Source organism: Balaenoptera borealis, assembly GCF_965194805.1.
Source record: "Balaenoptera borealis genome assembly, chromosome: 4".
Classification (NCBI taxonomy): Eukaryota; Metazoa; Chordata; class Mammalia; order Artiodactyla; family Balaenopteridae; genus Balaenoptera; species Balaenoptera borealis.
This window is the reverse complement of record NC_138861.1, coordinates 125,170,190-125,184,811: the sequence shown is the minus strand read 5'-3', so window position 1 is coordinate 125,184,811 and position 14,622 is coordinate 125,170,190. Positions and strand designations below refer to the sequence as shown.

The 14,622-nt window shown below is 35.5% G+C and overlaps 1 protein-coding gene across 10 annotated transcripts in view; it reads left to right on the top strand.

Moving 5' to 3' along the window:
* Positions 1–14,622, top strand: part of LOC309627547 (bifunctional heparan sulfate N-deacetylase/N-sulfotransferase 4) — an 865,109-nt gene that overhangs the window by 686,609 nt on the left and 163,878 nt on the right. The window lies entirely within an intron of this gene.

The window sequence follows — 14,622 nt, the reverse complement described above, 5'->3', positions numbered from 1 at the left end:
CAATACATATAAACTGTGAGAAATGCTAAAAAGATGTTCTTGAATCTGAAGTGAAATGAAATCATATAAAAGTCAGTATCAGCAGGAAGCAATTAAAAACAACAAAAAGAGGTAAATATCTGGGGAAATTGACATCTTTGTCTTTATTTTTCATTACACATAATTTAAATTTTTTAAAAGCATATTAATTGTTTAAAGTGACAAAAATAACAATATATTTTGGAGTTTAGAGCATATGTATAAGTAAAATATATGCCAACAAAAGCACAAAGAAAAGAATTATAGAATTGCAGTGTTGTAAGGCTCTTACATTGTCAATGAAGTAGTATACTATTTGAATATAGACTGTAATGCCTTAAAGATATATATTGTAATATTTAAAGCAGTCGTTTAAAAATGGCTATAGCTAAAAAGTCAATAGAGGGGAATTAATAGAACATAAAATGTTCAATTTACCCAAAAGAATGCATAAAAGTAAGAATAAAGAACAAGTAAACCATATGAGACGTATTGAAAAAAACACTGAGATTGTTGGTGTAAAACAGAACCATATCAGTAATTATTGAAGTGTAAGCAACTAAGACTCCAGTTAAAAAACAGATTATAATATTGAACAAATGCAAGCTCCAACCTCTATTCTATTTATAGGAAACTCATTTTAAACATAAATGGTAAAACTCAACGGGTAGAAAAATTAGAGGCATGGAAGCATGAAGCAAAGAAAGTCGGTGTATCTATTGGTAAATTATTAACAGACAATAAACTTCAAGATAAATAGTGTTGAAAGAAATTAAAGTTGATACAAACAGACGGAGAGATTAACCATGTTCTTAGATTGGAAGAATCAACAATGTGAAAATGACTATACTACCCAAAGCAATCTACAAATTCAATGCAACCCCTATTAAACTACCAATGGCATTTTTCACAGAACTAGAACAAAAAATTTCACAATCTGTATGGAAACGCAAAAGATCCCGAATAGCCAAAGCAATCTTGAGAAAGAAAAACAGAGCTGGAGGAATCAGGCGCCCTGACTTAAGAATATACTACAAAGCTACAGTAATCAAGACAGTATGGTACTGGCACAAAAACAGAAATATAGATCAATGGAACAGAATAGAAAGCCCAGAGATAAACCCACACACATATGGTCACCTTATCTTTGATAAAGGAGGCAAGCATATACAGTGGAGAAAAGACAGCATCTTCAATAAGCGATGCTGGGAAAACTGGACAGGTACATGTAAAAGTATGAAATTAGAATGCTCCCTAACACCATACACAAAAATAAACTCAAAATGGATTAAAGACCTAAATGTAAGGCCAGACACTATCAAACTCTTAGAGGAAAACATAGGCAGAACACTCTATGGCATAAATCACAGAAAGATCCTTTTTGACCCAGCTCCTAGAGAAATGGAAATAAAAACAAATAAACAAATGGGACCTAATGAAACTTAAAAGCTTGTACACAGCAAAGGAAACCATAAACAAGACGAAAAGACAACTCTCAGAATGGGAGAAAATATTTGCAAATGAAGCAACTGACAAGGGATTAATCTCCAAAACATACAAGCAACTCATGCAGCTCAATACCAAAAAAACAACCCAATCCAAAAATGGGCAGAAGACCTAAATAGACATTTCTCCAAAGAAGACATACAGATTGGCAACAAACACACGAAAGAATGCTCAACATCATTAATTGTTAGAGAAATGCAAATCAAAACTACAATGAGATATCATCTCACACCGGTCAGAATGGCCATCATCAAAAAATCTAGAAACAATAAATGCTGGAGAGGGTGTGGAGAAAAGGGAACCCTATTGCACTGTTGGTGGGAATGTAAATTGATACAGCCCCTATGGAGAACAGTATGGAGGTTCCTTAAAAAACTAAAAATAGAACTACCATACGACCCAGCAATCCCACTACTGGGCATATACCCTGAGAAAACCATAATTCATAAAGAGTCATGTACCAAAATGTTCATTGCAGCTCTATTTACAATAGCCAGGACATGGAAGCAACTTAAGTGTCCATTAACAGATGAATGGATAAAGAAGATGTGGCACATATATACAATGGAATATTACTCAGCCATAAAAAGAAACGAAATTGAGTTATTTGTAGTGAGGTGGATGGAGATAGAGTCTGTCATACAGAGTGAAGTAAGTCAGAAAGAAAAACAAATACCATATGCTAACACATATATATGGAATCTAAGGAAAAAAAAAAAAAAGGTCATGAAGAACCTAGGGGCAAGACGGGTATAAAGACACAGACCTACTAGAGAATGGACTTGAGGATATGGGGAGGGGGAAGGGTAAGCTGTGACAAAGTGAGAGAGTGGCATGGACATATATACACTACCAAGCGTAAAATAGATAGCTAGTGGGAAGCAGCCGCATAGCACAGGGAGATCATCTCAGTGCTTTGTGACCACCTAGAGGGGTGGGATAGGGAGGGTGGGAGGGAGGGAGACGCAAGAGGGAAGAGATATGGGAGCATATGTATATGTATAACTGATTCACTTTGTTATAAAGCAGAAACTAACACACCATTGTAAAGCAATTATAGTCCAATAAAGATGTTAAAAAAAAAAGTAACCAAATAATATTACTTTAGATAAAAAATATAATGTGCCCTAGTAGTGACACAAAAGAGTAAGTCATCTGACAGGTGAAAGGAAGAAGATAAAAGGAGGGTTCAATAGAACTATATCTTGAAGAGTTAATACTAGTTTGGTCTTCATACAAATATTTTAATAAGTGATTTTGGAGATGACAGTCCAGCTGCAAGTCTTCCCTTAATTCAGTTCTCTCTCTTGTTTAATAATCTGTTTTCAATGAATTAGTTCTCAAGATTTTGAAGAGAGCACAGTATATTACCAACACTGTCCTATATATCAGTGACTCATTTGTCCAGAGTAGATATTTTAGAAGCAAGTAAGTGGTTAATTCAGTAAGTTTTATGAGGAGTTTTTCCCCTAGGAATCCTTACTGGAAGGTTACTCTAGTAAATTATTTAGTAAAGCACTGAAAGATCAAGGAAATTGCTGTGACCTCATCTCAAAACCTTTGAAGCCCTGCAGTTCATGGGAGGGCTAACAGGCAAATTGTATCAGCCTCAGAAAACACAGCATATCATCTGACATCCATATGTGTGAGTGCAAGTATATGTGATTGCTTGAGGCAAGAGTAATGGCAATTCACTGTGTTAACTCTAGTATGTATGTGACTTTTTTTTGGTCCAATATTGTAAAGTAAGTTATTTGTAAACCCAATAAAGTTGTGCCTATGTCTTTCAAAGACAATCACATAATGTAACTGTCACTTACTATTACCAAATATATGGAGAACATAAATTAAGTAGAGGCAAATGCAAAAACTTCTAGTTAAGATTACCATCTAAAATTTTAGTTGAAATCTGGGAGAAATCTTGAGTAAAAGATGAGTCTAGGTAAAGGAAAAATCTCCTAAAATATTAAACTTATGGAGCTAGACTTAGTCAATGAATTTACTTATTGGAGAACCACAAAATCATCTTATAGTTTTATTCATATAAGTCTGACAACTGTATGGCAATAAGGAAAAGACAAATGGTATATTTATGACATAATAGTTTTTATTGTGCCCTCTCGAAATATATTACATTTGATGTGTGTATGATGAAAATTGTAAAGTTAAGATGCCCTCATCTCGTCCATCCAGAAAGATCTATCAGAGCTTATCATATCTCTGAGGCTATTCCTAAGGCCAACTCAGAGATTCTCTTCTGGGTCAGAAACCTTAGAAAAACCTACTAAGCTCTAGGTCATTCCCTAGGTTTCTAAATGTACTCAATGAATATTTTAAAAATGAATAAAAAGAGAGATAAGTGAATTGTTCTTTTTAGACAGTATAGCACCAAACACATAATAGGTAGTCAATGAATGTTTATAGCGTTAGTAATGAATTAAAGCTTTAAACTATTTTAACAATTATATTAAAGATAAGCAATTTAAAATTAAAGAATCAAGTCCTTGTTAAAATTAGAGGGAAAATTCCCCCACTATGGTAAGATTGAAAAATACTCAACCTTGTAAATTCAACTTTATTTCAGTTTGATCATCTGAAAATCAAATTTGTTACAGCTTAACTTTCCTGTGAAAAGTTTTTCTTAGCTTTCCAGTGAAAACATTTTATTTTTCACTTTTTTCTCCTCTCACTAATTTAAAGACTATCCTAGGAACTTTTTGCCCAATTAGCCCTGAAAAGGATGAAATATTAAGTACTGAGGAAATACCATACATGTCATGTACAGCTCAAAACTAATACATCTGTTACAGTAGAATAAGTTTCTATTATATGTACAAATGGTGCTGTGATTTGGGGTTGACTGAGAAGGGGTGGCTTCTGTGATGAGCAGCAAGATGAAGATGCACTTACACCAACCGAGGCCAGCTTAATTTACAAAATGACAGATACGCAATTTGTCTGCCACAGCTCAGAAAGCCTCCTATTGTAGTCACTGCACATAGTGCGCCCAAAGCTTAGGGATTCAGGAATAAAGTATTACCAAGTGCCAGCTGCAAAAGCAATCAACAAAATCCCTTTACCTCCCAACGGAATGAATTGTACTATTTGGAAGCCTATACCTTTTTTAGATCTCCACTGAAGATTCTCATTTATTTATTGTTTTGATAATTAGTGAGTAATACAAGTTTAAAGCCAAAATATCTATGAATATTTGAAGGGTGATCATGATAAAACACCTCTAATTATTTTTGTTTGTTTTAATGGGCTATGGCATCATGTTTGTACAAATGACTGATTTTCAATTGTTTATATTTTTAAGTTTAAATTATTTTATTTTTAGCTACTTAATTTAAAAAATTAAAACTTAGGAGATTAGATCCATAGAGGTAGGCAAAGGGCAGGATATTTATTTAATTTTGAGAAGTAAAGACAGCCATAGATCAGTCAGTAATGAGAAAGCAGATTCTTGCTGTAATGGGCTGCCCAGTGGTCAGGGACACACAGTACCAAGTCTCCTCGATACTCAGCCACTTACTGACCACGTGAACAGGCAAAACACATTTAAAAATTGTGTGCTTTATAAAATGATTATAAAATAATTAACATTTATTAAATCCTAGTACCAATTTTGTAAGATGATTTATAAAATGATTTATAAAATGATTATAAAATAATTAACATTTATTAAATCCTAGTACCAATTTTGTAATACTCCCTTTACGTCATTATATAGTAGCAGAGTAGCATCACAATTTAAGGTAGAAGTTATCTATTTATTCTTTTTTTTTTTTTAGAGTTTGTGTGATCTCTTTTTTTTTTTTAGCTTTTTATTTTATATTGGAGTATAGCTGATTAACAATGTTGTGTTAGTTTCAGTTGTATAGCAAACTGATTCATTTATACATATACATGTATCTATTCTTTTTCAAATTCTTTAACAGGAGAGGAGACAGACTACAGAGACATTGCCTATCATGCCCCAGCAGACAAGAGCCCCTAAGAGGTAGAGCAGGCTTCAAACCTCTCTCTGCCCTTGCGCTTTCCTATTGGCAATGCTGCCTTTAGGCATGATGATAATATCTGTCTTGGAAAGTTCACACAGTGGATATATAAAAATAAGTTGATTTTATGAACTAAATTGAAAACTATAAACGATTATTGAAAACTGGGCACATTTTAACAATTATTATTAAGCACTGCCCAGTGCTTAGTTGAGGGGTGCTGTGAAAATAAGGTATACTACATAATTCTAATCCTGAAGGAGTTTACAATATTATATACATATAAGACTAACACATTAGTGAAAAAAATACCTAGTGAAAACACTTATAAATATGTAACTAAATTCTAATATAGGGCTCCCGTAAAAGTTACCTAATATACAGAGTTGTTGTTCTTTGGCAATCAAATGGGATCAGACTGTGGTTATCTTAAGCAAAATCAATTGGAAGGTATATGTATTAGAAAGCTAGAGGGGAAAAAAATAGTTTTCAAAACAGAGAGCAGGACAGCCCTGATAGTCTAGGTGGGGGAAATTAATGGCCATACTCTCTACAGCATCACTTTAGTAAGTCAATCAACTCTAAGCATCTGTCTTTGGGTCACTCCACTGAATAATTAAAATCCTGGAAGAGAGAGTCTGAGAGTCTGAGAGAGTCCTAGTTTGTGTGCATGCTCACTCCTTAGATAAAGTAGGGCAGGCATTAAGAAACCCGCCAAGACCTCATGCAATGGAGGAAAATTAAGGTGCTAGTATGAGGGAAATAAATAATTGGCAAGGAAAATAAAAATTACCATTCTAAGGAGAAAATTATGATGGGTGGAGGATTTCAACGAAGGCTTCAGGAAAGATGTAGATCTTGAAAGATAGGATTTGAACAGCTGGATGCAGAAAACTCTTGCAGAAGGGAAAGAATTTTTGCATAAAAACTAGTATCATACCAAGACTTTGGACAATGAAGACAGAGTTTTTAAGTTCCTGCATCAAGGAATTTGGGGGTTGTTTGGTTTTACTTTACTTTCTTTTGTAAATGATTGGCAATCCACTTGGAACTATGTTTAAACAAAGTTCTCACTGCATATATGGAAAGGAGCTAAAATATCTTAAAATCCTTTGTATCTTTGATTTATCATCATGTGCTGATGAATGGAGATATTTGATTTCTTAGCAGGACTTCTAAGGAGCACATATTTCCATGAGGCAATATATAAGACACAAGAAAGATTAAATTCCTGGGAAATGAGGTAAACTGTTAAAATGAAGATACTTGATTTTCCCACACTGCCTGTAATTTATGTCAATTAACTTTACCCTTAATTTACCATGATTTTGAGTTGGCATTATAGTCAAATCAATTCCCATTTAATGTAAGATGATCTAGCTGCCGTGATATTTTAGAAGTGAATTGGATTGATAAACTATAGCTTTTAAACAAGTATAAAATTTAATATTTTGAAACATAATTTTGAATTCCACGTTGTTGCATTACAACATAGAATGACAGATGTTCGTGACTGTTGATCAAAAAAAGTCAGACGTATATACTTTATTACGGATTTTGAATATATTTGAGAAAGATGGAAATGTTGCCACTTAAACTAAGATTGGCAAAGTGAGGATTTGTACCTATAGGTCTTTTAATTGATCACCTCCCCCAAGGGCCTTCCCTACATGTCAATTACGGGCTTAGTAAATATCTCATTGGGACTGTGAGGTATTATACACTTCCTAACTGTGCTTACCATAATGATTCTTTCCCTACTGCAGCCCATATTTCAGAATAATCATCCTGGAAAACCTCTGTGATTATTTGTTACCTAGAAAATAACTTCCAACTTATTAGTAAGAAAAGAATAGAAAGGACACTCAGAATGTTTTACCATTCCGTGAACATGACCATTTGCTATGCTATGACCGTTTGCATACCTTTCTTATGCTTTAAATCTTCTCCCTTTGGCAAAGTCAGGTACAAGTTTAGTTAAATGAATGCACATCCAGATAACAATTATGATAAATGTTTTATTATGATAATATTAATCACTCATCTTTATTGAGCACGTTCTGTTTGCCAGGAAACTATTCTAAGCACTTTCTATGTAGCATCTGTAGTATTGATCACAAGACACTATTGGGTGGATACAAATATTAGTCCCATTTTACAGATGATGTAAGTAAGAGGTGAATGAAATTCCAAATGGTCACACTACTAGTACTTAGCAAACCAGATTTCAAAATTCAGAGATCTTGCAAGGGTTCTGAAGCAAGACCATCTATGATTAAATCCAGGCTTTGCCTCATACCAGCTGTTTGACTTTAAGCAAAATACTTACCTCTCTGAGCCACAGTTTCATCATCTGTAAAATGAAGTAGTGGTAACATGTACCCAACTGACACAGATTAAATGAGTTAATATGTATATAGTGCTTAGAACAGTGCTTAATAAATGCTCAATAGAGGTTAGTTTTTACTACCTATGAATTTCTATGGAAGTACAATCTAAAAAGCACATTTACAAAAATGAGCAGGTGATTAAATATCTTGATGAAACATAAAACTGTCATTGATGTGTTAATCTAGCCATTAATTTGCATAGATGCATTTAAGTACTTAGTATAGTACAAACCAGAAACTGTGCTTGGCATTGGTGACATAGCAATAAACAAAACAGACATTGACTCCGCTTTCATGAAGCTTATTCTTCCAGTCTTTCATGGTTGTCAGTAGGAATTAAGCAAGATACATTCTCAACTTGATCCAAAGTTTAGGCCCAGAATGGAGGGGATAGCAAATCATGCCTTGTTATGAGGCTTGGTGGTTGAAGTGGCTCATCTGAGAAGAGCAAGCCCAGTTTAAATTCAAGGCCTAAAAGATCTCTCTTTGCCAGTAGGAGACCCTCAACCAAAGGGCAAAATATACATCATGAGGAAGTAGCCTCAGCAAACAGAGGCAAGACCACAAAATATTGATTAAGTCTGGGGTTAAGTTAAAAAAAAAAGTCTGATTGCAAAACTATAGTCAGACCACAAAATTTCCTCTATCAGCAGTGTCACTTTGATGATATATCTGAGAGCAATGAGACTTGAAAGCCTGAATTTTAGCACTTATGTTATGAGACTGCTTTTAATCCTTGCCCAGAGCCTGCTTTCTTTTAGAAACGATGTTTCCCTAAGGCCTTCATCAAGGGGTGAGGCATGTGCTACTGCAGAGTAGCCGCTACCCAGGGAATAGTTAAGGGGGTTGTACAATACGAGCCATGACCTTCAGGTCTCTGCATTTTGGAGACTCCATTTTCAACTTGGATTCTAAGCTAGAAGTGATTCTTTCCATTAAAACAGGTTTTAAAAAGCCTCTCTCATACCCACAGTATGCCAGAAAAAGTATCTCCAGAAGAGGCTATCGATATAAGGTGCTCACTTGGGGGATAGACAGAGAAAGTTGCAGTGTGAAACAGCCGTTCTTGCGTTTAGCAAAGCAAACACTAAGTTTTGTGGACAGTTGCAAGAATTCTGAGACTAGAGGACATGCCAGGAAAGCAGGCAGGGGATAACAGCCTCTAGTGGAAATTATTAATCCCCAGGCCCTCTAAGTACAGAAATACAGTCCAAGGCAGAACGATTCCATTAGCCGCACTACTTAAGTTATCATCAGTGGAGGAAAACCAGAGATGACTATCACAACATATTGTAGATGCTTATGTATCATAGACTTCATATAGTTTCCAATATAGGGTGTCATTTCCAACAAATCCTTTAATCCTCTTCAAAGGGATGCAAGTTTAAAACCCCTAGAACTGGGGAAGTAGTACTCCTCTATGAAAATCAGGATTTTGATGGTTGGAGTGGGCAAAAAAGAACATCACTTACATAATTCTTCCAAAATGAGTCATATTTCTCTCTAGGTATATTAAGAAATCTAATGGTGTATTCAGTGCAATTCAATCCAGTAGCTGCTGGGTCTGTACTACGGACAGTGCACTGTGCATGTTTGTTTCCGTAAGAAATATGAAGATAAATAAGATTAAGTTCCTTCTTCCTGAGCCCTTGCTATCATGTAGGAAGTTAAGAAGAGACCCACAAAAACTGTAAGACTGAATCACTGACATAGCTTTCTTCCGATGTAATATCATGTCTATATTCAGATTACTTGTAAATGGAGGTGGACGTTACTTTCTACCGTACTGAAAAAATCGGTCACTGAAACATTAGAATGGTGACATATTTCACACCTTTAAGAGCTGATTTTATGAATTTTTGATAATATTATCACCGATTTTACAGATATATATTTCCTATAGGAACTTGGAGAGCCTATCTCCATTTTTTTCCCTTGTTCTGTCTCCTTCATCTATATGGATGACTAAATATGCTAGAAGTAGAATGAAAATAGGATGGAAAGGGAAATTCTCTCCTAATGAAGAACTGGGAAAAGCATCATGGAAATTTTAGATTTATAAGTGGCTTTGGAGGAAGAGTAATTTTTATAATAGATAGAGCTGCAGTGGAAGTGAAAAGTACCCCAAATACACAAAAGCTCAGAAGTTGGAAAAAGAATCATATTTGCTAAGCAACAAGTGATATTGAGACAGGCTGGGACCTGGGACCCTTTGCTGCAGTTCTGCAGTGCTTGCACTTGGACAAATGTCTCCTCCAGCAACAAAATACAAAGAAACTGTATTGGACTAAAAATAATGTGCACAGTTGGGGCAAATTCTGGACAAAAGATACAAAAAGACCAAAAAATCCCAACTGCCACTTCTGAAGAGCCAGGAGCAAAAACAGGGTGTCGAGAGCAAAAGCAGGGTACCGTGCATGCCCCCTGCACTCAACACTACCTAAGGGGTGGGCAAAATTTCTAAGCCACACCTCAAGCCCGACCCCTGGACACACCCCTACCCTCACCCCACATAAGGAACCAGCTCACCCCATCTTGGGGAGTGGGCAAGGGAACGTGTTACTTGATTTCACTTTTTCCTGTGGCCGCAGGAGCCCCAGTAAAGCCTTGTCTGTGTTTCTTGTCTGGCCAGTAGTCAATTTCTATTGATTGGGAAAGGTCAAGAACCCTGACTGGTATCAATATCATCAGCCTGGATAATAGAGAAATGTGTGGAAATGTAAAAGGTATACATGAATCCCTCCAGGGTCCCTACACTCAGCTAACTATGTACGGCGTGAACGGTTGAGGTAGCTGCCTCACGGAAACCTACATGCCTCAGTTGGACACCTTGCAGCATCACTGATTTTTTAAGAATGCATTGAAGTAAAAACAAGTAGTTATTTCTTCTAAACATGACTTCTTTTTTTTCATTTTGGTCTGTGAGGCCACCTATGAACACATGAAAGGAATTCTCCGGAGTCATTTTCTAATTTAGCTTTAATGAAGAGACTCACACTGGCAAGTAATTTGAGTTCTCACTTTAAGCCAGTGGAGGGCTGCAGACTGAATGAAAATTAGATTTTTAATATTGGCCTTGTTTAAATAACTTAAGGAGTTTGTCATAATAAAAATGAGGGATGTTTATTTGATCCTAGGCTGATCACCTTTCTGACAGGTACAGGGAGGGGACTAGGCTTGCTGCAGAAAGTAAATGCCTCCAGGCCTGAGATGCAACTTGGGAAACAGAGGTAAGAGATGACGATTCAGCCCTGCCTGAGAATGCCTCTTACATATTACTGTTATTTAAATGTGTCCTTATGGTGAAAGGTGTTCTTTGACACAACAATTTGGAGTTAGACATGAATAACAGCGTAGCATAGTAGAAAGATGAGGGAGCAGAAAACAAGGATCCCAATCTCTACTCTAAGATGAACTTCCTCTAAGAATTTAAGAAATCTTATTATCATGGTTTTCTACTTCTCAGTACATAAAAAGTATACGCGCAAGGCAGCTTTTCATGATTTGTATCATTTATATCTCACATTAATTCTTCAAGGTAGGTCTTTTTATTTCTATTTTAAGGATGGGAAAACTCACTCATTTTAACATTCAGAAAACTCACTCTGTCAGTGGACAACACAAGTTTCTACTTTAAATCTTTACTGCATTATAATTTTAATGCATCAAAAAACCAATAAAAGTTTTTTTCACAGTGACAAAAGAGATTTTTTAAAAGATTATTTTTACAGAGAAATTATAAAAGGTATTTGTAAAACTCAAATGTACAATATACGAAACAAATAAAAACCAAGGCATTCAATTAAAATGAATGATTGGGAAGACAATTTTGGAGAATTCAAATAAAATTTACACAGAAATGCCAGGATCATTTAACATCATTTAGTCTCTGATCATATATGGTAGCCAGAAGAAATGTATTGGACCACACAAAATAATGTCTACACATGTGTCTAATGTAGATGCTTATTCAAATTAACACTGTATTTCAAGGTCAGAATTTTAGCAGTGTAATGATAATAGTTATATAACAGAGATATCAAAATATTTTCATCTTTCATTACTCCTAAGTGAAAATAGCAGAGGTATCAGTTTATTGAAAATGAATCAGTAATATAAATTATTATGAATCTAATATCTTAATTCAAATTAAAATATATGTCAACATATCATTGTAAATGTTTCATGTACTGATTTGAGGTTCACAATTCCCTTAACAGTGATGAAATAGCTCTGGATTCATCTGATTATATCATTAACCAACAGTTCATAACTGTATAGCTTCCTGCCCAGTTTAGGGGAAAATAGAAAAAAATGAGAAATGCTTCTTTGAGATTCTCAGAGAGGAACTGTGTGAATTAGAGCAGACAGTTCAGCACACATTTCAGTCTCTAAATTTATACTTCTTGTACCACTTCAGAGGTCTGTAATAGTTACAAATCAGAGAGAACTTCAGAGACTTCTTGAAGTGACCTATTCCAAGAAAAGCAGATAATTTATTCAGAGATTTTTCTGCTGCTGCTCAAAAGTCTATTGAGATTTTTATGGTTTTCTCCATTTAGCGTGGCATTTTCTGGTTAGTTAATCATGAATACCTACTTACTTCCAGCTTGTTGATTAATTAACAGGAAAAATGAAAGCCATTCTTTTTTTTTTTTAACTCTAAGGGTTTATTTTTCACAGGATCAAAGTGTTCTTCAAGTTGCAATCTTACTCTTACAGTATCGTCTGATTATCTAACCCAACAGGCTCAAATACCCAGATATATACAATGGGCCAGTAACGAAAGAAAACATGGTGAATATGATTCTCTACTCCTCTCAGCCAATAGACAGTGATTACAGCTCCACTGGAATGTCTTCACCCTGGGGCTGTGAAATGTGAGCACCTACCTCCTAGTAATTGATTTCCATCAGTTCCAAACACTGTCATCATTCATTCACTGCATATTTATTGAGCACTCTATGTTCCAGGTACTGTTTTAGCCCCATGGGATATATCAGGGTACAAAGACAGAAAGGTCTCCTACCCTTATTTGAGTGGCAGGGGGGCAGGGAAGTGACAGTTCATATATATGATAAATAAGTAATATGACATATTGAAGGAGTTAAGTCCTATGGCAAATAAAGAAAATGTAGAACAGGATAAGGAGTACTGAGTGAGGGTTGGAGGAGGCTGCATTATTAAATAGCTCAGTCAAGGTTGCTTTAGGGGGAGATTAGGTGGAAATCTTGAAAGAGGTCCCAGAATTAACTGCCAGTACTGCTTCAACAAACCAAGGACCCTGTTTTTCTGTGTGAAACCAAGAAAATCATTGTTAGCCAAGGAAGATCTATTCAAAATAAGTAATTACATGAAATGATGGAACATAACTCCCATTACATTTGAAATGCAAATTATACTGAATCTCTTATCAAGAGTTCCCTTCCAAGAAAAAGAGATGGGGTCACAGTTGTTTTGTTTTGTTTTTAAATAATAACTTCATCAGATTAATTTTATAAAAATATCTTCTATCACAAATTGAAAATAAATGTTCTAGAAGAGAGGAAGGAATTTACTAATATATGCAAAAGGGAATGAAGCTACAGCTAACACAGGGGCCCCCCACACATTGGACGATATCATATTGAAGACTGACAAAAAGAAAGGGGGTTTGAGGTAATGCCAAATAACTCCAGTATATATGTACATTTGATTTCGTGGAACTAATATAATCTCACACATTCTGGATCCTGCATGACCTCAGATGGATTCTTTGTTGTCATATAACAACAGCAACAATGATTTGTGTTTATTGAAGGCTTATTACCTACCACACGTTGTTCACATGTTGGAGCATTATATGTTACTTCAATTATTATTCCTCCCAACATGTCTACAAAGTATGTAACACCCTCGTTTTACAGGTGGGGGAGTTAAGAAACAGAAGGCATAAGTAAGGTAAGTGGTAGAGCTCGTTTTGAACCCATGCCTATGACTTCTGAGCTCTTAACCACAATGTGACCTTGACAAGCACTACTCCAATGTGGGCTAAATACAAGGCAATCCATTGGCGTTCGGGAAAAAGTGTTAGGACACTGATGGATATTCATCTAAAAGAAAGAGAGGTATTGACCTAAAATATTATTTTGTAGGGATGAACCCTGATGCCCCACTAGGCTGACTCGCAGGCAGCCTCCTTTCTCAGACCACCTCACAACATCCTTGGAGGAGAAAGGGAGTGACAGAGCGAGCAGGGTTGACAACAGTAACCTCCCTGCCTTCTTCAATTCCAGTCTATTACTACATATTGTACTTTATAAAACCATATAAAGGCACTTACAGGCACTTTTTATGCTCTAGTTGGATTAAGTTAACCCTCCCAGATGAAGCAAGTAGTTTGAAAACTCTTCCTAGGAAGAGACCACTATTAAACGTAATACCAATAACTCGAGCAGAAATGAACATCAAGAAAATGGCACAGCTGACAGGACTCCCACTTCTTTAGTGCATGTTTTGTCAGTCAAGTCACATTACAGGTTTCAAACAAGGATCGCTAATCAGATCTGACTTGTTCAGTCACATTCCTTTCAGTTAAGACATTATAATTTTTGTTAGCACCAAAAAAATTATTATGCTGTTAACAAATATAATAAAACATTTAAAATTAGTGTTCATTTCATTTACTCATTTCTATTTTGCACATTTTATAAAGTACATAAATGATT